Below are 26,931 nucleotides of genomic sequence, written 5' to 3' on the forward strand. Positions count from 1 at the left end.
CATCACGTTCAGACTCACTTAAATCTTGATAATCTGCCACTGTACATCAGTAACCGATCTAACAACTGCGCCAGGCACTTGTTCTTTTATGTGGACCGCAGCACCGTAGATTGCCTGTTTACATATCTCCTATATTTGAATACGCATGACTATACCAGTTTCTTTGGCGCTTCAGTATATATAGCACTAATGCGCTACTTCCTGGACTCACCGTAATACTGTCTCTCATAACTGTAGTAAGCAGAGAGATTGTTTGAATTTACTCATTCCTAAGGACTGTCATTTACTTAGGAGCTATTCTGATATTTCTTTGTACAAAAAGTTATAAATTATGCCACAAGCTATAAATTACAACTGTGCTTTGACAGTGAAATTCATTGTTCAAGTTATGTAAAATTTTTCTGCCAATTTTTTAATTATGAAAGTTACTCTATTTTTAGCAAATGAATTAATAATGGATTTTGCATCATTCTGTTTGTGACATCATTCATAGTAAAACCACATATTTCATTATTACGTAATTCTCCACAAGTTGGAAAAACTATGTTTTGATAGTCATCATCATCATCATCATCATTTAAGACTGATTATGCCTTTCAGCGTTCAGTCCGGAGCATATCCCCTTATAAAATTCCTCCATGATCCCCTATTCAGTGCTAACATTAGTGCCTCTGCTGATGTTAAACTTATTACTTCAAAATCATTCTTAACCGAATCCAGGTACCTTCTCCTTGGTCTGCCCCGACTCCTCCTACCCTCTGCTGCTGAACCCATGAGTCTCTTGGGTAACCTTGTTTCTCCCATGCGTGTAACATGACCCCACCATCTGAGCCTGTTCGTGACTGCTACATCTATAGAGTTCATTCCCAGTTTTTCTTTGATTTTCTCATTGTGGACACCCTCCTGCCATTGTTCCCATCTACTAGTACGTACAATCATCCTAGCTACTTTCATATCTGTAACCTCAACCTTGTTGATAAGGTAACTTGAATCCACCCAGCTTTCGCTCCCATACAACAAAGCTGGTCGAAAGATTGAACGGTGCACAGATAACTTAGTCTTGGTACTGACTTCCTTCTTGCAGAAGAGAGTAGATCGTAGCTAAGCGCTCACTGTATTAGCTTTGCTACACCTCGCTTCCAGTTCTTTCACTATGTCGCCATCCTGTGAGAATATGCATCCTAAGTACTTGAAACTGTCCACCTGTTCTAACTTTGTTTCTCCTATTTGGCACTCAATCCGTTTATATTTCTTTCCCACTGACATTACTTTCGTTTTGGAGATGCCAATCTTCATACCATAGTCCTTACATTTCTGATCTAGCTCTGAAATTTTACTTTGCAAACTTTCAATCGAATCTGCCATCACAACTAAGTCATCCTCATATGCAAGACTGCTTATTTTGTGTTCACATATCTTGATTTCACGCAGCCAGTCTATTTTTTTCAACATATGATCCATAAATAATATGAACAACAGTGGAGACAGGTTGCAACCTTGTCTTACCCCTGAAACTACTCTGAACCATGAACTCCTTTCAACAATACCTAAGAAGATTTTACCCACAACGCTGATTAGAGAGATACCTCTGTAGTTGTTACAATCTTTTATGTTTCCATGTTTAAATATTGGCGTGATTACTGCTTTTGTCCAGTCTGATGGAACCTGTCCCGACTCCCACGCCATTTCAATTATCATGTGTAGCCATTTAAGACCTGAAGTTCCACTGTACTTGATGAGTACCTACTTAATTTCATCCACCCCAGCTGCTTTATAGCACTGCAGTCTATTGGCCATTTTCTCCACTTCCTCAAATGTGATCCTGTTTCCATTATCATTCCTATCCCATTCTATCTCGAAATCTGAAACACTGCTGATCGTATTTTCACCTACATTGAGCAATTCTTCAAAATATTCCCTCCATCTGCCCAAGGCGTCCACAGGATTCACCAGCAGTTTTCCTGACCTGTCCAAAATACTTGTCATTTCCTTCTTACCTCCCATTCGAAGACTGCTAAATCACTCCAGAATGGTTTTCCAGCAGCTTGACCCATAGTCTCCAACCTGTTTCCAAAGTCTTCCCAAGATTTCTTCTTGGATGCTGCAATTATCTGTTTGGCTTTGTTTCTTTCTTCAACATAACTTTCTCTGTCTACCTGAGTTCTAGTATGTAGCCATTTTAATACGCCTTCTTTTTCCTTTTACAGACTGCCTTGACTGTGTCATTCCACCAAACTGTTTGCTTTATCCTACTTTTACACACTACTGTTCCAAGACATTCTTTAGCCACTTCTAGTACTGTGTCCCTGTACCTTGACCATTCCTTTTCCAATGACTGTAATTGACTACATTCAACTAACTGGTACCTTTCTGAGATCGCTGTTATGTACTTAAGCCTGATTTCCTTATCCTGAAGTTTTTCCACTCTTATCCTCCTACATATGGACCTGACCTCCAGCACTTTCGGCCTCACAATCTCAATTTCACTGCAGATTAAATAATGATCAGTGTCATCAAAGAATCCCCTGAATACACGTGTGTCCCTCACAGCCTTCCTGAATGCCTGATCTGTTATTATATAGTCAATGACAGATCTGGTTCCCCTGCCTTCCCAAGTATATCGGTGAATGTTCTTATGTCTAAAAAAGGAGTTTGTGATTACTAAGCCCATACTGGCACAGAAATCCAAGAGTTGTTTCCCGTTCCTGTTGGCCTCCATATCCTCTCCAAATTTACCCATAACCTTTTCATACCCTTCTGTTCGATTTCCAATCCTGGTATTAAAATCACCCATGAGCAGAACACTGTCCTTCTCCTTTACTCTAACAACTACATCACTGAGTGCCCCATAAAAACTATCCATCTTATCTTGATCTGTCCCTTCACAATGAGAATATACTGACACAATCCTAGTTTCCTTGCTAGACACTGTCAAATCTATCCACATCAGTAGCTCCTTTACATACCTTACTGCAATTGCGCTGGGTTCCATTTCTTTCCTGATGAAAGCCCTCCACCTCATTGTGCTATTCCTGCTTTGACTCCTGACAGGTAGACCTTGTATTCTCCCACTTCCTCTTCTTTCTCACCCCTTATCCGAATGTCACTAACAGCTAAAACGTCCAGCCCCATCTTACTTGCAGCCTGTGCCAGCTCTACCTTCTTCCCAGAGTAGCTCCCATTGATATAAATAGCTCCCCATCTCATTACCATTTGTTTGCTAAGTCGTATCTTAGGAGTCCCTGGTTTGTCTGTTGGAGGTGGGACTCCGTCACCTCCAAAGGTCCGAGGCATTTTGCTCTGATTGTTGCCAGCATCATATTTAAAGTATCGGGGAAGCAGGTTGCTAGCCTTACTTGCCCGGAGTCCCATTGAGTTTTACCCCTAACGGTTGAGGGACTAACCGGTGGATTTGGTAGTCTTTGCCGTCTGAGCACAAAGGTGACCACGACTCAGAATATGTCCGAGATGCCCAGCCTTATTCCAAAGCAACTGGTATCCCGACTGTCGGGACCACTTACTTGGCCACTCATGGATTGCCCGTGGTTCATGAACTAGGACATGATTACAGAAACCCACACCATGGACCATGTTTTGATGGTCCAATAAATTAATGTTCACTTCACTTTCAGTTCATTTTCTGATTATCTCGGTTCATACAAAGGGATAGTTTAGATATTACTTGGATAATGACTTAGGAAAGTTATTTAAGTGACAATATCCACTAAAACAATGTTCCTTAAGCAATAAAATTCCCAATACCCTGGACGGCCTATTACACTTCTAGTTGTAAGAAATCCAGATCTTACTTCACTTGATGATGCCGTTGGTTTGTCGAGCGGCTTCATTTGGTGGTAAAGAGGGCACAGGTTGATCTTCTTGCCATACCATAGCCAATAACAATGCCCCACAGAACTCTTGGTGTTATGTAAATTACTCTGGCTTCGTTTGTATCGTTTCCAATAAATGCCAAAGCTTGCCCATATTAAACATCCGCCAAAACAACCGTTTCAGTTTTCACTGCTCGCTCCGCACATCAGAAACAGACTTTTCATTTCCCCACTTTTGCATTGCCTCACCGGCCCATACACACAACCAACGACACCAGTCGACTCCACGCGACGACGAACTTTTCGGGCGCGCTCGCACACCCAGCGATAATGCATTTACAATTTATTTCACTCGTTGACAATAGCTTTTCTCTGAGTAGGCCAGCTTGTCTACTTAAAAATGTTAGCATTCCATTCGTATTCTCTTTCTTAAATAACAAATAGCATTTGTAACTTGAGAATAATTGCAAGAATAATATCCAGGACAACTAATAAAACAAACATCGTAAAACACGTAGAAAATGTATGATCATCCACAGAGTTGTATTATACACTGGTCTGCTCTAGTTGCCATCTTGGAACGGAAGACAGGTGTCTCGGTCGCAGGACACTTCTCGCTGTATTGTTGTGTATCCAGACGTCGCACGCTGTCGGTCGCTTCTGACGCATATGTAGGACGCAGCCCAAGAGAAAAGTGAGACACACATTTGGGACCTATTTTCCCGGACTGTCCTTGTTAAATTCACCTCCACGTTGACTCCAGAATAGCCCTGAAACCGTAGCTACGGAAAGTAAACAAATAATTTCTCTGAAAAGACTAATATCAAAACAAACGCAAACTGTTTTTTATTTCGAGCAGTTAGTCCACGAACCCACGCGAATTGTAAATGGTTGCGAAAACACACTTGACCTCTTAGCCACAAACAATCCAGAGCTGATAGAGAGCATCATGACTGATACAGGGATTAGTGATCACAAGGTCGTTGTAGCTAGGCTCAATACCATTTCTTCCAAATCCATCAGAAACAAACGCAAAATAATTTTATTTAAAAAAGCGGATAAAGTGTCACTAGAAGCCTTCCTAAAAGACCATTTCCATTCCTTCCGAACTGACTATGCGAATGTAGACGAGATGTGGCTCAAATTCAAAGATATAGTAGCAACAGCAATTGAGATATTCATACCTCATAAATTGGTAAGAGATGGAACGGATCCCCCGTGGTACACAAAAAAGGTCCGAACGCTGTTGCAGAGGCAACGGAAAAAGCATGCGAAGTTCAGAAGAACGCGAAATCCCGAAGATGGGCTAAAATTTACAGACGTGCGAAATTTGGCACGTACTTCGATGCGAGATGCCTTTAATAGGTTCCACAACGAAACATTGTCTCGAAATTTGGTAGAAAATCCGAAGAAATTCTGGTCGTATGTAAAGTACACAAGCGGCAAGACGCAGTCAATACCTTCACTCCGCTGTGCCGCTAAAGCGGAGTTATTGAACGCAGTTTTCCGGAATTCCTTCACCAGGGAAGACGAATGGAATGTTCCAGAATTTGAAACACGAACATATGCTAGCATGAGTTTCTTAGAAGTAGATACCTTAGGGGTTGCGAAGCAACTCAAATCGCTTGATACGGGCAAGTCTTCAGGTCCAGATTGTATACCGATTAGGTTCCTTTCAGATTACACTGATACTATAGCTCCCTCCTTAGCACTCATATACAACCGCTCGCTCACCGATAGATCTGTACCTACAGATTGGAAAATTGCGCAGGTCGCACCAGTGTTCAAGAAGGGTAGTAGGAGTAATCCATTTAACTACAGACCTATATCATTGACGTCGGTTTGCAGTAGGGTTTAGGAGCATATACTGTATTCAAACTTTATGAATCACCTCGAAGGGAACGATCTATTGACACGTAATCAGCATGGCTTCAGAAAACATCGCTCTTGTGCAACGCAGCTAGCTCTTTATTCGCACGAAGTAATGGCCGCTATCGACAGGGGATCTCAAGCTGATTCCGTATTTCTAGATTTCCGAAAAGCTTTTGACACCGTTCCTCACAAGCGACTTCTAATCAAGCTGCTGAGCTATGGGGTATCGTCTCAGTTGTGCGACTGGATTCGTGATTTCCTGTCAGGAAGGTCGCAGTTCGTAGTAATAGACGGCAAATCATCGAGTAAAACTGAAGTGATATCAGGTGTTCCCCAAGGAAGCGTCCTGGGACCTCTGCTGTTCCTGATCTATATAAATGACCTGGGTGACAATCTGAGCAGTTCTCTTAGATTGTTCGCAGATGATGCTGTAATTTACCGTCTAGTAAGGTCATCCGAAGACCAGTATCAGTTGCAAAGCGATTTAGAAAAGATTGCTGTATGGTGTGTCAGGTGGCACTTGACGCTAAATAACGAAAAGTATGAGATGATACACATGAGTTCCAAAAGAAATCCGTTGGAATTCGATTACTCGATAAATAGTACAATTCTCAAGGCTGTCAATTCAACTAAGTACCTGGGTGTTAAAATTACGAACAACTTCAGTTGGAAGGACCACATAGATAATATTGTCGGGAAGGCGAGCCAAAGGTTGCGTTTCATTGGCAGGACACTTAGAAGATGCAACAAGTCCACTAAAGAGACAGCTTACACTACACTCGTTCGTCCTCTGTTAGAATATTGCTGCGCGGTGTGGGATCCTTACCACGTGGGATTGACGGAGGACATCGAAAGTGTGCAAGAAAGGGCAGCTCGTTTTGTATTATCACGTTATAGGGGAGAGAGTGTGGCAGATATGATACACGAGTTGGGATGGAAGTCATTACAGCATAGACGTTTTTCGTCGCGGCGAGCCCTTTTTACGAAATTTCAGTCACCAACTTTCTCTTCCGAATGCGAAAATATTTTGTTGAGCCCAACCTACATAGGTAGGAATGATCATCAAAATAAAATAAGAGAAATCAGAGCTCGAACAGAAAGGTTTAGGTGTTCGTTTTTCCCGCTCGCTGTTCGGGAGTGGAATAGTAGAGAGATAGTATGATTGTGGTTCGATAAACCCTCTGCCAAGCACTTAAATGTGTATTGCAGAGTAGTCATGTAGATGCACACTCCTGGAAATTGAAATAAGAACACCGTGAATTCATTGTCCCAGGAAGGGGAAACTTTATTGACACAATCCTGGGGTCAGATACATCACATGATCACACTGACAGAACCACAGGCACATAGACACAGGCAACAGAGCATGCACAATGTCGGCACTAGTACAGTGTATATCCACCTTTTGCAGCAATGCAGGCTGCTATTCTCCCATGGAGACGATCGTAGAGATGCTGGATGTAGTCCTGTGGAACGGCTTGCCATGCCATTTCCACCTGGCGCCTCAGTTGGACCAGCGTTCGTGTTGGACGTGCAGACCGCCTGAGACGACGCTTCATCCAGTCCCAAACATGCTCAATGGGGGACAGATCCTGAGATCTTGCTCGCCAGGGTAGTTGACTTACACCTTCTAGAGCACGTTGGGTGGCACGGGATACATGCGGACGTGCATTGTCTTGTTGGAACAGCAAGTTCCCTTGCCGGTCTAGGAATGGTAGAACGATGGGTTCGATGACGGTTTGGAAGTACTGTGCACTATTCAGTGTCCCCTCGACGATCACCAGAGGTGTACGGCCGGTGTAGGAGATCGCTCCCCACACCATGATGCCAGGTGTTGGCCCTGTGTGCCTCGGTCGTATGCAGTCCTGATTGTGGCGCTCACCTGCACGGCGCCAAACACGCATACGACCATCTTTGGCACCAAGGCAGAAGCGACTCTCATCGCTGAAGACGACACGTCTCCATTCGTCCCCCCATTCACGCCTCTCGCGACACCACTGGAGGCGGGCTGCACGATGTTGGGGCGTCAGCGGAAGACGGCCGAACGGTGTGCGGGACCGTAGCCCAGCTTCATGGGGACGGTTGCGAATGGTCCTGGCCGATACCCCAGGAGCAACAGGGTCCCTAATTTGCTGGGAAGTGGCGGTGTGGTCCCCTACGGCACTGCGTAGGATCCTACGGTCTTGGCGTGCATTCGTGCGTCGTTGCGGTCCGGTCCCAGGTCGACGGGCACGTGCACCTTCCGCCGACCACTGGCGACAACATCGATGTAGTGTGGAGACCTCACGCCCCACGTGTTGAGCAATTCGGTGGTACGTCCACCCGGCCTCCCGCATGCCCACTATACGCCCTCGCTCAAAGTCCGTCAACTGCACATACGGTTCACGGCATGCTACCAGTGTTAAAGACAGCGATGGAGCTCCGTATGCCACGGCAAACTGGCTTGATACTGACGGCGGCGGTGCACAAATGCTGCGCAGCTAGCGCCATTCGACGGCCAACACCGAGGTTCCTGGTGTGTCCGCTGTGCCGTGCGTGTGATCAATGCTTGTACAGCTCTCTCGCAGTGTCCGGAGCAAGTATGGTGGGTCTGACACACCGGTGTCAATGTGTTCTTTTTTCCATTTCCAGGAGTGTAGATGTAGATGAACTGTATGCTAAAGGCGTAGCATTTCTCGTCGAACTCGTCTATGCGAAATATGCCATCTGGTATAATTATAGATGGCAATCTTTTATAGAAATATGAGATAATTATGCAATGAAGTATAACAGCTGATTTTATGATTTATGCGTAGAACATGCGGCATCCATATGATCGATTTTTGAGCCTTCCTCATTGCGTGCAAATTGCCGCAATGGTGGAATGATCACAATTCATCCAAATTGACAGCTATCGAGCACACTGACGTGGATCATTGTGGATTAATACTTTTGAGAGATATTCATCAAATCCCGAAGGTATTCCTGGCCGTCAAACGTCATTAATGTTAAAACAATCCTCCTTCAAAACAAGAAAACCATTTCTTGCCGTGCTCTATGCAATGGCATTATACCCATACAGGGAGCGAATGTTTCTGGCTACCTCCGCTGCTGTTACCTTTCTACTGAACTCAGTCAAAAGAATATGTCTGGAATGGCACTCCGTTTTCTTACACAGCTGCATTCACTACCTCCAAGTGACAGAATGACAAAATGTAAACTCAAATAGCAACAGTGTACCGCAAGTAAAAAATGACAATCGATGAATAAACCCATACTAATTGTAATACCAACATAAAAAACGGCACCAGCTTATGCTCCAACTTAATATTTTCGTCAATGTATGTGTCTCCATTCGCAAATTCTTTAAAAACGATCCCTTCCAGCAGTAGCTGATGGCCCAACTGTGATTGAGACGCCTAGTGCCTTCTTTGCATCATAAGGAATTTAGGCATTGGACGGTCGGATCATATAATACAGTTTTAATGGCACTGTCTTCTGGTTCCTGCATTTCAACTGATTGTTGAAATGAAGGAACTAGTAGACAGTTTTCCACTATTCATTGCTGAGAGTCTGTGATAGTCCTTGAATTTCAGCTTTGACTGCTAGGAATCGTTACTTCTTTAGGGCTGAGTTGGGATCTTTCTGTATGCCAATGCGAGCTAGCCTCCCCCGGTATACAAGAGTTTCAAGGTCATTTTCATAAAACCTGTCTCCGATTATAGACAACTGTCTCTACAGAAGCTGAGAGAACTAGTGACTTGAACGACGACAGATTTTGTTCACTAACCTTGGGGTATTCACCTAATTGTTTTTCAGTCAAGATATGACAAACTGCTTTCGGTAGTTTGTCTTCGAGCCGACCAGTGCTCAATTTTTTTCTTGTTTGTTTAGTCTGACTGCTTCATTATGGACACGTTTAGCGGCAGTGCGGACCGTATCGGCTTATGATCGGTCTATTTGTCATCAGCACTAGTCAAAGCTCTTGTGATTACTACACAGCGCTGGTTGCAGGCGCGCACAGCCCCATCATCTATCAACTGCCGATGCCTCCGTCTGGCTGTTGTTATGATGGTAACTTGTCTTTTGGCAGCAGATATCACCTATAACGATAAGGTCATGTTCCGAGCATTTAGACGCAGTAGATTTATGTTGGAGTATCCCTTAACGACCCCATCTTGCTCACAGATACCAGAGCACAAAGTATTGTCTTTACTAATCTTGGCACTGAAATTTCCTAACAATATGACTCTATCTGACTGGGGTACCGGTATATTCTTGTGTATATTAGCCACAATACACAAGCCCAATGCAATCTGACTGCTATAAATTGACAACATAACTTCCAATAACTAACAAAAAAGAACAGCGGAGAATTGCGAGAAATCCTAATAATAATACAAATCCAAAAAATATCAAATTGAAGAAATATGAAACTACCTCCAGCTCTGTTAATTGCATAAACTCATTTCAACCACGGTTCCCGGTAGTGGAAAACACATTCTTTTTCATATGTCACTTACCTCACAGAAAATCTTCGTCACAAGAACAACAGCAATTACAGCAAGAGACGACAACAGGCAGCTAAATAAAAGGATTCTATATTATAGCCTCTAACTAGCAGGAGAGGTATGGTTAGCAAAAGAAAGATTTAGTTGAAGAGCAAACAATATATTGAGAAAATTTTACTTTATTCATGTGACACCGACTTCTAAAATATATATATTTGTCGATAATTCCACTATTCAAACATTATCAACCATACATCCGTTATCATATATTTCGTTGCGTCTCAGTTTACAATGCATGTCCTACCAACACAGAGTCTCCACTAAGAATATCATGCTATCCACTTGCTAACTAGTAGTCTGTCCAACCACAGAACCTCTTGCCGAGGGCTCAGATCGCTGTCAGCGATATTAACACAGTCTACAGTGCTGCCAACATACAGACTACCTACAGCATGTATGGGAACTGCCATATGTTCTAATCTCCTTCTATCCTCTGTCTCTCTTCATATCCTCCTCCTTACTTCTTGGTCTATTTCCTTCTCCTTCTAATTCTGCCTGTTCATCTCCACACTCCATCTCCATTCATGTTCTGCCACCTTTCCCTACCTACACCTCCATCCACCACCTCCTACTCTCTTTCTCTGTCCATATTCTCCTCCCTTCTGTCCATATTCTCCTCCCTTCTCCTCCCTTCTCTCCCTCCATCTCCTCTCTCTATTTCCTCTTCCCCCTTTCTCTGAAACTGAGCCTTGTTTATTGTTATTGCAAACTGAGATTCTGCAGTAGTACTATATTGATAAGCCGACAATCCCCAATTGTAGGTTTCGTCTTTGATAACAACGTATATACCATTTCCTTGTGCATTTGTCCCATTTCAACGCCGGGTCGGCCTTCTTAGTATGGATTTGGCGTTGTTAGTGTCGGAGGGTTTCTGGATGCCCTTCTTGTTGCCACCTTGTACACCCCTCCCCCTCCCAAGCACGGAATTAGTGCACCCCAGCTGTCTGCGTCTAGTGTAGGACATGGAAAAGTGCGAAAGTGTTCAGGTGTCTGCGAGTCGTCTAATTGAAGCGGGACGTGGGTACCAACCCAGTATTCATTTACTGGGATGTGGGAAACTGCCTAAAAACCCCATCCATGTTGGCCAGCACACATCAGTGATCCGCCAGGTGGATTCGATCCGGGGCTTAGCCAGTAATTAATATATGTTGTAGTTCCTATGTTATGACAGTAATAAATATTCTTACATGAGATTGCTTACGAGTATAAAGTTCAATTTAAATTCAATTATTCTTTTCCAGTGAGGAACTAGCGACCGTTGGTTCTTTTCATAATGACATACTTAGAAAACCTTTTTTCTAAATTTTCCACTACCTACTGTTAATTAAAAATTAGTTTACATAAGAAAAAATATAAAGTAAACCAAACTTTATTTCTAATCGTCACTGCCAAGGTACTGAGTGGTGGCGATTCGGCTATAACTTCATCTACATCTCTCACTTTTTGCATTATTCTTCGGAGTGGATGCCTTTTCCCCATAGATTAGGGACTTTCGGTACACTGTCATATACAAAAGCCTAATTACGCGGAGAGGTAGGAGGGTTACACATAGTTCCCGGTGACAGAACAGTGTATTATAATTACGACTGTCGCGAGCCTTGCAAAATTAGCAGTGATTAATTTCAATTAATAAGAGTGAGAAAATTTTAGTTACAACAATGCAGGTGGAAGTGGGGTTACAACGTAACGATACGATCGTAGATATGTTCGATAATGTTTCAGATATTGACGAAAAACTAAACAATACTGGAGGAACGGGATATGTAAATAATGCATAGGTGAAGCAAGAAATATTTGATGACAGTAATGATAATTAGGAAATGAATGACACTGGAGATGAAAGTGATGTAAACGTAACAGAGACCAAAACAAAACAGAGAATGGAACTGCATAGTAAATTCCTGGTATTTAGTAAGAATGCTTTAATGAAAATTATTCAGAAAATGAGTTGGCAAGTGAGCGGTGAGATCAGCTCTGTGAAAAGCGAAATTATGAATTCAGTAAGCATTGAGATTAGCTCCGTGACGAAGACCGCAAGTAGAGAGATAAGTTGTGAAAAAGAGGAAATAACTGAAGTGAGAAGTGAAATAGAAATTTCAGACAACCTTGCGAAAAGGAATAAATGACTTAGATACAAAATTTAGTAATGGCAGGGAAGATATGACAAGACTTTTTACGGACGAAATGAAAAGAATCAAAGACAACATCAAACAACAATTGGAAGACTTAGTAGATGAAAAATGCGGACATATCGAAAATCAACTGAAACTTCATATCGGTGTGAGAATGGACGAGGTCAACAAAAAGGTAAATCGCGAAATAGCAACAGCCCGTTCTGACTTTAAAAATTCCGTAGATTCTCTGCACGACCAAATTATAAGTGTTAAGGTTGAAGTTCAGGCGGGAAACAGATGTTAATGATAAGTTTTCTGAAATAAAAGACAAAGATGTGGGTTAGGTAAATGAGTATACTTAAAATCTGGAAAACACAAGAAATCTAACCGCTACGTACGTTGTAGGAAGGACATCTCAGAGCCAAATAAGGATTGAGATTGATAGATAAATTTGATCCGGCAAGTGGTAGTAATTCTGTAGTATTCATGGAAAAATTTAAGTTGTTAATTCCGAAAGAATTTCCAGAAGAAACTCGCGCCAGGTTTGCCAGGACACGACTGGGTGGTGACACAGATAGTAGGGCAGCTCGCCGCCTGAGCGGTTGCGAAGAGCTTGACAAATTCTTAAAATGATTTGTAGACGAGTACTGATCAACCAGTAAACAAGAGGAAGTAATTACAGAATTTATGTATGCTCCTCCGTACCGTGCCAGGAGCGACTCAAATATTAAAAGTTATTGCGAGAATATGTGTAAAAATATCGAGCATGTAAAAGGACACACAACTGAAAAGAGAACGTTGGACATACTGCGCGGCAAATTGCCTCGTAGTGAATTTAGCAAAACAGCGTTTTTTGAAAAGGTAGGAGATCTGGATGTGTTATACCGTAACGACGAAAACGGCCATTACAGTCACCACAACGGCAGCTATAATCAGAACGGAAATAGTAGCTATTACAACAGAGTCAAAACGCAAACTAAATGGTGATTACAGTCTGAGATCGGCACATGTAGATAGAGAAAGAGACGGCGGAAGAGGTTTTGGCCCTGGTAGGGGAGATAATAGTTGTAACCACTACGGCAGTGACAGTGAGAAATCGGCGTCCGCAACAGTAGCGTGTCTTACTGCTGCGGATCGCTTTGTGAGACCGTAGCGGTCGCGCGGTTCTTGACCGCTCGGCCACTCCAGCCGGCCTGTGTGGTCATACTGTCCGTAGCTGCTTTCTAGTTCTTGAGAATATTTTTGTTTCATCGTTACACCTACAGGAGAATGCGTGTTTTTCACAACAAACACATTTCGATTTAGTGAAGTAAAGCATCGACAGTGGTCTGTGTAGTGTAAAACGTAATTAAAACATCCATAGTTCTGGAAGGTAACGAAGCGTTAGACTACAAGTATCAGCGTACAGTGAAGAAAGATACCGAAGACGCGTTAGAAGATGGCATTTCCTTATGTAGGCGAAAAAGCCAGCAGAAATTACAGTAAGTACAGACCAAAAAATTGCTAACGAACTGTTTTTCAATCTTAAAAACAAATCACATCGTAAATATATTTAACAGCAGACCGCTGATGATGCTTTACGTCAATAAACGGAAACGCATCTTGTGAGAAAAATACAGGTTTTCTTGCAGTCGTAATGACGGAAAAAATACCCTCGTGGTAGAACAAAATAAACAACAATGAAATGTTACTGATATTTGATTGTTGGGAATGTAATTCATCAGCAATCTACGTAAGGCCACATATTTCCATTAATACAAATAGTCTGCATACGAAATTTCTGAAAAAGGAGTCATATGATTCATCGAAAAGAGGCATATGAAACATATTAGAGAAACATTTGATGAAACTAATTTTCTTTATATGATTTATAGAATCATTCAAAGTCACATGAAATGTTTCTTTGAGCGATTTTATTTCTATTAGTCCAATAATAATTTCGCAAAATATTTGACCCATTTATTTCACTCTTTTATTTAAAGTTTTATTTAGAAAGCCGTGATCTTATTGATGCCTCATTTGCCTTCTTAGCGTCTTCAGTTCTCGAAATTCCTATATTTAGAACTTGATCCGAAAGAAGCCTTTTTAACAGTTAACTATCACGCCAACATATCTTTTTATGCGCAAGATAGCTAGACCTTAAACAGATGATTTTTTCGATAATTCATCTACATAGCTACTAGGAGCTGTTTTGAAATATTTAAGTTTTTCCTCAAATCAGTAATTAAGTTTTTCTTAATTACCTGATTATTTTCAGCATGTAAATATTTTCTTGCAAAACTGTACCTCGCACTGGTCACTTTGATACCTCATTTGCTCAGTTGCTCAGTTCTGTTTGTTTGGTATGAAAACTCGGACAAAAACTGGTTGCCTGCTTTGGAAGAACGCGGCTGTGTGTAAACCACCCTAGTCGTGCAAAATGGGGCAACAGCTGATCTCGCCCGCCCAGTGAATGATCTGCCTATTGCAATCTTCAAATGTTCAAAATGTTCAAATGTGTGTGAAATCGTTTGGGACTTAACTGCTAAGGTCATCAGTCGCTAGGCCTACACCCTACTTAACCTAAATTATCCTAAGGACAAAAACACACACCCATGCCCGAGGGAGGACTCGAACCTCCGCCGGGACCAGCCGCACAGTCCATCTGCAATGTTCCACCAACGTGTTAACTTAAGAGGATTTTCAGAAGCACAGCCTACAAGATTACCCGGTATGAATCCTTGTGACTTTTGGCTCTGGGAAAATCTAAAATAGCGCATTTAGCAGACTCTACTTGACCTGGACGCCAGTATACATGAACTCGCTACTAGATTACATCGGAATTCCTGCGAGCAACTATCGGTGACGTCGTTCTACGGATGCTACGTCTCTTTGCCCTCTCCACAATTCATATTAAACAAATGGTGCCGGTTAATAATAAAATCGTCACTTGTTTGACCATTTCTACCCGTGTAACGATCTTAAACCATTACATATCTAAACATTTCCATACGACTTTCTTGCATTCACAGCGCTTGGTTTCCAATTGGGGGCCAAAATTGTAACTACTTTTTCTTCCAGCGTAAATGTGTTCCTCATTAACTCACACTTCAAAGTTTCGCTGGCATACGATAATTACAGCTCACACTGGACCTCTCTGAGTCGCTCCACTTTAACCACCCCCGGTAGTTTTCATTAGGAGAAATATACGCTTTTCACAAACCAATAGAATCTAGGTAAGATATTTACTTAAAATGCAGAATGAACGTGAAGAGAGCATTTGAACTCTATGCACAAAGTTATCCCGACAGACTGTGTCCGACAAGAATGACAATTCATCATCGAATGTGCAAAAAGTGTGTTGCGAATGAAATAGATGTCCCGGCATCTGTTGTTCGTAATCCGCGTGTTAGCTTCAGATAAATTGTAGGTGTCACTGCAATACGTCAGAGCAGCGTTGTTCGAATTTCGTGTGTGAGGAGCATCCATCTCTATTACGTGTCACTTCGCCAGCAGACTAGCCAGCGAGATTGCGGAAGACGCACGCAATTCTATCCCTCGGTTCTGGTGCGACATCGGGATAACAGGTTCACTCTTCAAAGAATTCTCTTTACCAATGGCGCTACTTTTGCAGCTCATTGCAAAGCTAAATGTTAAGTCATGCATTATTTTACCAGGCCACTGGATGTCTACATTGGCTGTGACATGTTGAGTATCAGAGTCAGTGAAGTGTAAGGTTAGGTGCAGAATTTTGGAGACTACATGATTGGTGCCTGCTTCATTGAAACATCCTTAACGTGTAAAAGACACAGTGTCTTATTGAAGTTCTACCGACTGTCTTACAGCAAGCACTAAACGATGTGTGTAGATGTACCTGCACAGTTAAGTGTACTGCGCCTTAGTCGGTTGTGGACAGGAAAACGCTGAGCCACCACTTTCCAGGTTCCTGGATGGGACATGAATGCTGGCCTGCACTTTTGCCTTATTTGACGCCACTGGACTTTTTCTATCCCAGAAACTGAAAAATGTAGTCTATTGACAAGTTCCGACTACCAAAGTGGCATTAAAATATCACGTTGTTGCATCATGTGCATTGATGTCGAAGGAATGGCTTCAATTTGTTCAGAAGTCCCTACACCAGCGGATGGAGACGTATTTTGCAGTTGACGGTGGGTTTTTCGAACAGTAGATAACAAGGTATCTATATGGTACAAAAACTGGCAATTGATCCTTAATTACGAAAAGTGTGAAGTCATCCACATGAATACTGAAGGGAATCTGTTAAATTTCTATTACACGGTAAATGACGCAAACTACACTCCTGGAAATTGAAATAAGAACACCGTGAATTCATTGTCCCAGGAAGGGGACCCTTTATTGACACATTCCCGGGGTCAGATACATCACATGATCACACTGACAGAACCACAGGCACATAGACACAGGCAACAGGGCATACACAATGTCGGCACTAGTACAGTGTATATCCACCTTTCGCAGCAATGCAGGCTGCTATTCTCCCATGGAGACGATCGTAGAGATGCTGGATGTAGTCCTGTGGAACGGCTTGCCACGCCATTTCCACCTGGCGCCTCAGTTGGACCAGCGTTCGTGCTGGACGTGCAGACCGCGTGAGACGACGCTTCATCCAGTCCCAAACATCCCCAATGAGGGACAGATCCGGAGATCTTGCTGGCCAGAGTAGTTGACTTACACCTTCTAGAGCACGTTGGGTGGCACGGGATACATGCGGACGTGCATTTTCCTGATGGAACAGCAAATTCCCTTGCCGGTCTAGGAATGGTAGAACGATGGGTTCGATGACGGGTTGGATGTCCCCTCGGCGATCACCAGAGGTGTACGGCTAGTGTAGGAGATCGCTCCCCACACCATGATGCCGGGTGTTGGCCCTGTGTGCCTCGGTCGTATGCAGTCCTGATTGTGGCGCTCACCTGCACGGCGCCAAACACGCATACGACCATCATTGGCACCAAGGCAGAAGCGACCTCATCGCTGAAGACGACACGTCTCCATTCGTCCCTCCATTCACGCCTGTCACGACACCACTGGAGGCGGGCTGCACGATGTTGGGGCGTGAGTGGAAGACGGCCTAACGGTGTGCGGGACCGTAGCCCAGCTTCATGGAGACGGTTTCGAATGGTCCTCGCCGATACCCCAGGAGCAACAGTGTGCCTAATATGCTGGGAAGTGGCGGTGGGGTCCCCTACGGCACTGCGTATGATCCTACGGTCTTGGCGTGCATCCGTGCGTCGCTGCCGTCCGGTCCCAGGTCGACGGGCACGTGCACCTTCCGCCGACCACTGGCGACAACATCGATGTACTGTGGAGACCTCACGCCCCACGTGTTGAGCAATTCGGCGGTACGTCCACCCGGCCTCCCGCATGCCCACTATACGCCCTCGCTCAAAGTCCGTCAACTGCACATACGGTTCACGTCCACGCTGTCGCGGCATGCTACCAGTGTTAAAGACTGCGATGGAGCTCCGTATGCTACGGCAAACTGGCTGACACTGACGGCGGCGGTGCACAAATGCTGCGCAGCTAGCGCCATTCGACGGCCAACACCGCGGTTCCTGGTGTGTCCGCTGTGCCGTGAGTGTGATCATTGCTTGTACAGCCCTCTCGCAGTGTCCGGAGCAAGTATGGTGGCTCTGGCACACCGGTGTCAATGTGTTCTTTTTTCCATTTCCAGGAGTGTAAATGCCGTAAATTAAACTAAACACTTAGGGATTACAATTACTAATAACAAAATTGCTAAGGCTTTCGTGGTCACCTGTTGACAAGTTGCCTATTGACTTCTGCCTTGGGTTCTTCGGCCGAATCCATGAAAAGTGCGCCCAGTGAAATTTGCGCCTAACCAGAAATCTGTGAAATCTGAGCCCAACACTTGCTCCCTTTGTGTGACGGCTTACTCATGCGCCCACACCGTCGTAATTTCTTTGTTCTCTTCCGGCTGTGAATTTTGAAATTGCGTCATCAATATCGACATCTTTAGCTAGGTCATTTCTTATTGCTTAGCTGCTAAATTAGACACTCGTGTCTTACTCTTAGGGGACTCAAGATAGTTCTTAATCAATTTAACTTTTTTTAAAAAAGAAGAAAAATTCTCTTACATAACGCTATTGAAACACAAAGTTACGAAAATCATAGCACCAAAATAAAGTTTGTAACAATTTCAGAAGAAATCTTCTTAGACTTGAAATTTGTGCAAGGAACCTCATAAGAATTGTCGTTTGGTTGTGGGAAGTTTCGTTTCTGAAGTTTTAATCAAATGACTAGGATCTGAAACAGCATCTGATATATATTCCATGGTTTTGCAACGTGTATCAATTTCTTCTGCACTCTTAACATTAACCTTCTCCGTTAGTAGTGTTCTAAGTAGAATGGCTTGAAAATGCGAGCCTGGAAACCTGCAGGTAGAATCTATCAGCTCTTCTACTTGCTGGGCAGTTGGATTAGTGGACCCTTCCTCGACCCTTTCTGGGCGCAAATTTCACTGGGCGCAAATGTCAGTGCGCGCAGTTTTCATTACATCCTTCAGCCGGAGGGCTGACGTTTCGCCAGCACGAGTGGATGGCATTGTCAAAACTTCACTCTCCATTCCTGGTGGTGGGCTGGAGTCGAGCTCGCGACCGCAGATTCTATGTACTCGGCTCGCCAGCTTCTAAGGACTTTTCCTTGGTTATTTCCGGTACGGTTCTCCTCTTCCTATCTGCAACAGTCGTTCGCTGTAGAAGGGGAATCCAGAATCCGTTGTCCTTGAGGATCTCTTCTTTCTTCTTGGAACTGTTCTCAGGTAGGTGTATTTCTATAGCTATCGTGAACAAGCGGGTGTGATAGCTCTACTCTACGGCCAGAGCTTCCTTGTCGACGAATTTTAAACTGCTCAAAAATTTGTGTGAATTCTTAAGGGACCAAATTGCTGAGGTCATCGGTCCCTAAACTTACACACTACTTAAACTAACTTATGCTAAGAGCAACACACATACCAGCGCCCGAGGGAGGACTCAAACCTCCGGCGGGAGGGGCCGCGCAATCCGTGACATGGCGCCTCGAACAGCGCTGCCACTCCGTGCTGCTAATTTTACAACGTGTCGGCCTTACGAAGCGCGTACTCTGCCACAGTCCTTTTCTCCATTTGTCCCAACCTGCAATGAGGCTGAAGTTCACTGATCCTGGTGTTGATTGATCGTCCAGTCATTCCAACACAGACTTTTCCACATGTACGAGGTGTACGTTGTATTCCCGACGTTGCAAGTGGGTCTCTTTCCACCTTTGCCGATCTGAAACATTCTTTGATCTTCGGCTATTAGTCTTTACGCCATGTTTGTGCAATATGTGACCGATTCCGTCCGCTATCCTGGGAATATATGGCAGAAAGCCTGTACGCGCCATCTCTTGTCCCGATGTGTCGCCTTGCCGATTGTTTGATTCTGTGACGATTCTTGTGTAACTAGTGGGGTACCCATTGCTCTCCAGATCGCATGTGTGTCGGTTTTCGATACTCATTAGACCCTGGTTTTCACCATCCATCTGTACCAGCAAATATAGAAAGGGTAGTTGTAGGTCCTTTTCCACATCTATGGTAGATTTTATGTTAGCATGAACGATGTTCAGGTGTCTTAGGAAACCACAGAGCTATCCCTCAACATGACTCCGCACAACGAAGGTATCGTCAACGTATCTGTACATACCGTAGAACTTCAAAGCGTCTAGTCCAGACCCTGAGCTTCTGAATGTTCCATGAAGAATTTGGCCACCACAGGTCCAAATGAACTACCCATGGCGAGCCTTCCAGCTCTTACTAAACGTTGCCATTCCACATGAGAGATAACTCAAGGTGATACATGCGTGAAATAGTTTGGTGATGCCTTGCGAGAAATGGAACCGATTTACTTCAGAGAATCAGTGAATGACACATTCGTAAGCGAAGAAACAAGATCAAAGCTGACCAAGATGTCGTTTGCTGCAAGTTTTTCTTCGACGTCTCAGTGAAATAACCTGAGTCCTTTATCTATATGTCAGTTTTTCCTGCGTGCTACTGCTGCATAGAGGCTATGGTGAGACAGGAGCGCTAACAATCCGTCTTCATGGAACATTGTCCTTATGGATCAATGGTAATGCACACAGCTGAGGTATTAGGGCTTTTCTGTTGCGCAGATTCTTGTGCATATCCGACGACGTTGAAGATGCCTCGCATAACCGATTCGTGTTCCGTGTGACCCGCTACGTTGGATCTGCGCGGGCAGACCGATAAGAGTAATGCAGCCGCCGTAATGAAGACCGAAGATTATGAGCAGAATATCTGTGGCCTATTAGATCGGATGACGTACCGAAAATAGGGGAACAATGCGAAACAGAAGCCAACAGCCATACTGTCAATTAAGAATGTCTTAAATTGGAACTATCACACAGATAATGTTGTGAGGAAGACAAACCAAAAGCAGCGATTTATTGGAAAAAAACTTAGAAAATGCAACAGGTATACGAAAGAGACTGCTTGCACAACACTTGTTCACCCTCTTCTAGCCCGCCCCCGGTAGCTGAGTGGTGAGCGTGACTGAATGTCAATCCTAAGCGCCCGGGTTCGATTCCCGGCTGGATTTTCTCCGCTCAGGGACTGGGTGATGTGTTGTCCTAATCATCATCCTTTCGTCCCCATCGACGCGCAAGTCGCCGAAGTTGTTTGAAATGGAAAGACTTGCAGCCGGCGAATGGTCTACCCGACTGGAGGCCCAAGTCACACATTTATTACCCTGCTGTGCGTTGTGGGATCCACATTAAATAGTATTAATTGAGGAGATCTAACAAGTTCAAAGAAGGGCAGCTTGTTTAGTAATATTGCGAAAAGAGGAGAGAGAGTACCATGAATTGGGTTGGTAATCATTAAAACGAAATTTTTACTGGAACAGGACATTCTCAAGAAATTTCAATCAGTAACATTCTCCTCAGTGTGTGAAAATATTTTGTTGGCACCAACCTGTATAGGGAGAACTGATGATCATCATGAAATAAGATAAATCAGGGCTCACACGAAAAGATTTAAGTGTTGGTTTTTTCTGCGCGCTGTCCGAGAGTGGAACGGTGGAGAAGTAACTTGAAGGAGATTCGATGAACCCTCTGCCAGACACTTAGTTGCGAATTGCAGAGCAATCATGTAGATCAAGATGTAGATGTAGTGGTTGTGTTCCTAGACGATAGGGCAACTGTTCATACAGGCCGCATCGACCAGCGCCTGGTTTATGAACTGCGAATTGTCGCATCAGCCCTAGCCCCCCACACTGCCCAGATCCCAGTAATATTGAGCTTTTGTGGTAAACACTGGGAAGAAGCGTGCATGATAGCTACTCACCTCCATCATCGTTAGCTTAAAGTGCCGTTATTTTGCAGGAATCTTGGTTCAAGAGTCCGTTGAAAACACACAGGTGCTATGTTTATCCATTCCGAAGACCACTATAAGATACTTTGAATGCCGACATGCTCCCTTGTCCGTATTAGGCATGGTAAGGTGTCGTGTTATTGTTGTTTCCACATTTGTGTCCATGCCCTGTGTTAAGGGGTGACGAAACTATAACAATAAATGTGGGTCTTTTGATTGCTCTGGGAGATAGCTTATTGGAATTACAGCACATGATATATTAGTTCATTTTATTACTTGAATGATAAATAATATTTACTTAACTTGATACACTCCTTTACCACAGCCGTGCTTGACAGTTAACAAATGTCACTAACCGTTAAAATGCGAGCGGGGTTGCGCAGTGCTTAGCACACTAGACTCGCGTTCGGAAGGACAACGGTTCAAACCCACCTCTAGCCATCCTGATATAGTTTCTCCGTGAATTCCCGAAATCGCTTCAGGCAATTGCCGGGATGACTCTTTGGCAGGGCACAGCTGACTTCCGTCCCCATCCTTTCCTAATCCGATGGGACCGATGACCAAGCCAGCAAACCAACCAACAAACTATTAAAGCATCACTTGATATACTATTTAACAAACTGTTCTCTTGAAGTACAAAGTTCAACATTCACAAAAGCGCATTTTCATCTGAGACTTGAATAAATCTTCAATCTTACTGCATGAAACAGACTGCTTCAGCTTTGGTCACGAAATAGGCAAAGCGCTTCCATACCCGACTTTATATTGACCTTCATGACAGGGCGCTGCTGTGCTGAGAGACAGGCGCTTTTTATTCATCCTTTCCCATTCGTTGTTGCTGATTGCAGCGAGACATCGCTAATGTCTGTGGAGTCGATGCGCGTTGTAGACTTTGGTGTGACGCTGCGGTCCATGGATGATACCACATCCTGTACATGTCGTTCGACAGAGCACGTGACAGAATTACAAGTTAAAGTGTCAAATTGAGAATAGTTGTAAAAATATGGCTCGTAACAGCCCTTTTACGTAGTGGGAACTACACTACTGGCCATTAAAATTGCTACATCAAGAAGAAATGCAGATGATAAATGGGTATTCATTGGACAAATATATTATACTAGAACTGTCATGTATCACACTTTCACGCAATTTGGGTGAAATCAGTACCCACAACAATCGCCTCTGGCCGTAATAACGGCCTTGATACGCATGAACATTGAGTCAAACAGAGCTGGGATCGCGTGTACATGTACAGCTGCCCATGCAGCTTCAACACGATACCACAGTTCATCAAGGGTATTGACTGGCGCATTGTGACGAGCTAGTTGCTCGGCCACCATTGACCAGACGTTTTCAATTGGTGAGAGATCTTGAGAATGTGCTGGTCAGGGCAGCAGTCGAACATTTTCTGTATTCAGAAAGGCCCGTACTGGACCTGCAACAAGCGGTCGTGCATTATCCTGCTGAAATGTAAAGTTTCACCGGCCGGTATGGCCGAGCGGTCTAGGCGCTTCAGTCTGGAACCGCGTGACCGCTCCGGTTCCAGGTTCGAATCTTGCCTCGGGCATGGATGTGTGTGATGTCTTTAGGGTAGTTAGGTTTAAGTAGTTCTAAGTTCTAGGGGACTGATGAAAACAGATGTTAAGTCACATAGTGCTCAGAGCCATATGAACCATATTTTGTAATGTTTCGCAGGGATCGAATGAAGCGTAGAGCCACGGGTCGTAACACATCTGAAATGTAACGTCCACTGTCAAAGTGCCTTCAGTGCGAACAAGAGGTGACCGAGACGTGTAACCAAAGGCACCCAATACAACCATGCCGGGTGATACGCCACTATGGCGATGTCGCAAAACACGGATGCGACCATCATGATGCTCTGAACAGAACCTGGAGTCATCCGAAAAAATGACATTTTGCCATTCGTGCACACAGGTTCGTCGTTGAGTACACCATCGCAGGCGGTCCTGTTTGTGATGCAGCGTCAATGGTAACCTCAGCCATGGTCTCCGAGATGATAGTCGATGCTGCTGGAAACGTCATCGAAATGTTCGTGCAGATGGTTGTTGTCTTGCAAACGTCCCCGTCTGTTGACTCAGGGATCGAGACGTGGCTGCACAGTCATGCGGATAAGATGCCTGTCATCTCGACTGCTAGTGATACGAGGCCGTTGGGATTCAACATGGCGTTCCGTATTACCCTCCTGAACCTACCGATTCCATATTCTGCTAACAGTCATTGGATCTCGACCAACGCGAGCAGCATTGTCACGATACGACAAACCGCAATCGCGATAGGCAACAATCCCACCTTTATCAAAGCCGGAAACGTGATGGTACGCACTTCTCCTCCTTACACGAGACCATCACAACAACGTTTCACCAGGCAACGCCGGTCAACTGCTGATTGTGTATGAGAAATCGGTTGGAAACTTTCCTCATGTCAGCACGTTGTAGGTGTCGCCACCGGCGCCAACCTTGTGTGAATGCTCTGAAAAGCTAATGACTTGCATATCACAACATCCTCTTTCTGTCGGTTAAATTTCGCGTCTGTAGCACGTCATCTTCGTGGTGTAACAATTTTAATGGCCTGTAGTGTACATTTCATACAAGCTGTGCGGGAGGAGGGATGGCACCAAATTGTAGAGGTCGAGAGTTGGAAGTATGTGTGGAAAGAGAGAGACAGAAAAGAATTTGGCTGTGGGTAACAATGTGGACTAAGTAGGGAGCAGCGGGAGAAACGGTTGCCGCTGCTGCCTGTCGCAGAGCGCCGGCGTTCCCTTGTGCGCCTACGAGCTACGCGGATCGGGCAGAGTGGCGAGCAGTAGTCTCCATCGGGTCGACCCCTCCCTCACGACGGCCCACGGCTGTACATTCGATGCTGGCCCGCTGCCAGGCGCCAGAGGTGGAGACGGCGCTGCGGCGCGCCGGGTGCGGCCGGCGCGATATCCGGGCTCTAATCGCGTCTCCACCCTCAGAGGCAAAATCTGCGCGCCGGCCGTTACACTGAGCTAAGGCGGCGGCGGCACTGCTTCTTGCGGCTGCCAGGGAAGCCGAAATTAGTAGAGGCGCAGGCGCGCCCGTTGTAGGCCCGGCGGGCGTCTCTCGGCATTCCTGCTGCGCCGTGCTAGTAGCCTTTAGGGAGGGTATAGATAAGGGTCGTTTAATCATAGAGCCATGTATCGACTCGTGCAACACCTTGTGTTTAGATTGCATTGGTTTTCCTTTTCTTCCCCTGACATGTTTGTTTGATATGTTGATATTAAGTGGCTGCTTGGTTGTGTTTTCCCTCTGCTATCGATATCTGCGTTTTTGATTCCGGGAAACTGCTATGGAGGAAGTGAGATCTTTGACCGGTTGAAACCTCGTGTGGTGGTGCGGAAGTAGGGGCGTTGCGCGCAGAGAGAGCGTGGCTCTCCAGCGCGAAGCAGGCGTCGTCGGTTGTACCGAGTCGCCACGCGATGTATGTCGCTTGTGTGTAACGAGCGGGTCGAGTTGACAGAAGAGCTCCCCGCGTGTTGGTTTTATACAGAATCGCCCCACCAGTAGTTGCTGTTCATCTAGCCTTGGTGGGACGTTAACAAGCTTCTTTAAATCCTCTGTTTCAGTACTGGAGTTTAAAAGGAGACACCTGACATGAAGGAGCGGTCAACGTCAACGTTGCAGAGAAGACGTGAACTCCAATGACAAAGCGTGTTGTCGCGTGTCCGTGACGTGTTGGGTAAGCTGGCGACGCGTGCGCGGTCGAACGTGTGGATCCTTGCCATCGGAGGTCGTGTACTGCCTGTTCCACATAATTGCAAGTTAAGTTCGTGGAAGGTTTAATCATAAGTAATAATTTTGTGTAACCAGCGTCTCTTCTGTCTTCTGGCCTCCGGCGACCGTGTTTCCTGTCCCTGGAACCGGTGTAATTGAAGACAGTGATCTTTCCTCCTCCTCTTGTTACTGTCCGATGAGAGGTGTGCAGTTTAATTGTTTCGCTATTCTGTCGTGGGTTATGAGTAAACTCGTGCTTCTTGTTGGTTGATCATGTGGTCGCTCATTCAGGACTGCGTGGTGTAATGTTTCCTTGCACGAGGTTAGCGCTGGCTAAAAGTCGGTGCAGTGACGAGCCTGAGAGTGGCATTTGTGTTTACGGGCGTATTTAAATTGGTTAGTATTGTGTCTAGCCTGAGCACTTCTGAGTGGGTGATTTGTCGCCGCCTTACACGGGTCCGTTGAAACGTCCCCTTAGAACAATTATACAAGACTGTGCTTAAACTGAAACACAATATTTTTGGCGCAACGCATTCTGACTTCCAGAAATCCCTACGAAAGAATGGCCCTGACTAACATTAACCTATACGTTTCACAAATCACTTACCTCACAAAAATCTTCGTTACTCAAGCTACTGCAATACAGCGAGCGCCACTATTGCCAGCTAAATAAAAGATTCAAACTACTGAAGGGACTATCTACTGATAGGCATAGTTAGCAAATGAAAGATTTTAATAGAGAACAAACAATGTATTTACCTCACTAGTCATAATATATATATAGCAGTTCATGACACCAATTCTTACAAATTTCAAAACTCCGCCATCTCTCTCCCCACGTCCACCACTGCTGGCGGCTCACCTAGAACTGCACAATGCTACGCGCTGTTAGCATCCAGCTGCCGCTGCCCAACACTACAGTGGCAGACAACAATGCAAACCAGCCACAGACTGCACCCCACACAGCAACTGATTTTCATACACAGCGCTACGTGGCGGCGGCGTTACCAATAAAAAAAACCTAAACAGCCTACTTACATAGCCCCCATGCTCCCCACAAAAAAATTTACAAATTGTTTTGGGCAGTGGCCAATACAGATTTGAAAAATTTTTTCATAATTACAATAACAAAGAAATGAAATCCACACACTTATCGATACTATGTTGGTCAAAACCTAAAATTTTCTCACAGTCCTTAAAGACAGTCCTGATCATTCATCAAAGTAAAATTGCAGTGTTTTTCTCAAAGTCTGAGTAGTAAAAGAAAATACACACGGAAGTAGTGGATTTCCATGCAGTCTTGAAGAAGTAGTGTTGTCCTTCCAACAGAAAGACAGTGCTCACTCTTGACATGCAGACAGGTAATGGGCCACAACAGAGTCAGTCGACGTTGAAGACTATCGGTAGGTAGATCATCACAGAGCAGACCCA

The sequence above is a fragment of the Schistocerca gregaria genome, chromosome 5 (assembly GCF_023897955.1).
Source record: "Schistocerca gregaria isolate iqSchGreg1 chromosome 5, iqSchGreg1.2, whole genome shotgun sequence".
NCBI lineage: Eukaryota > Metazoa > Arthropoda > Insecta > Orthoptera > Acrididae > Schistocerca > Schistocerca gregaria.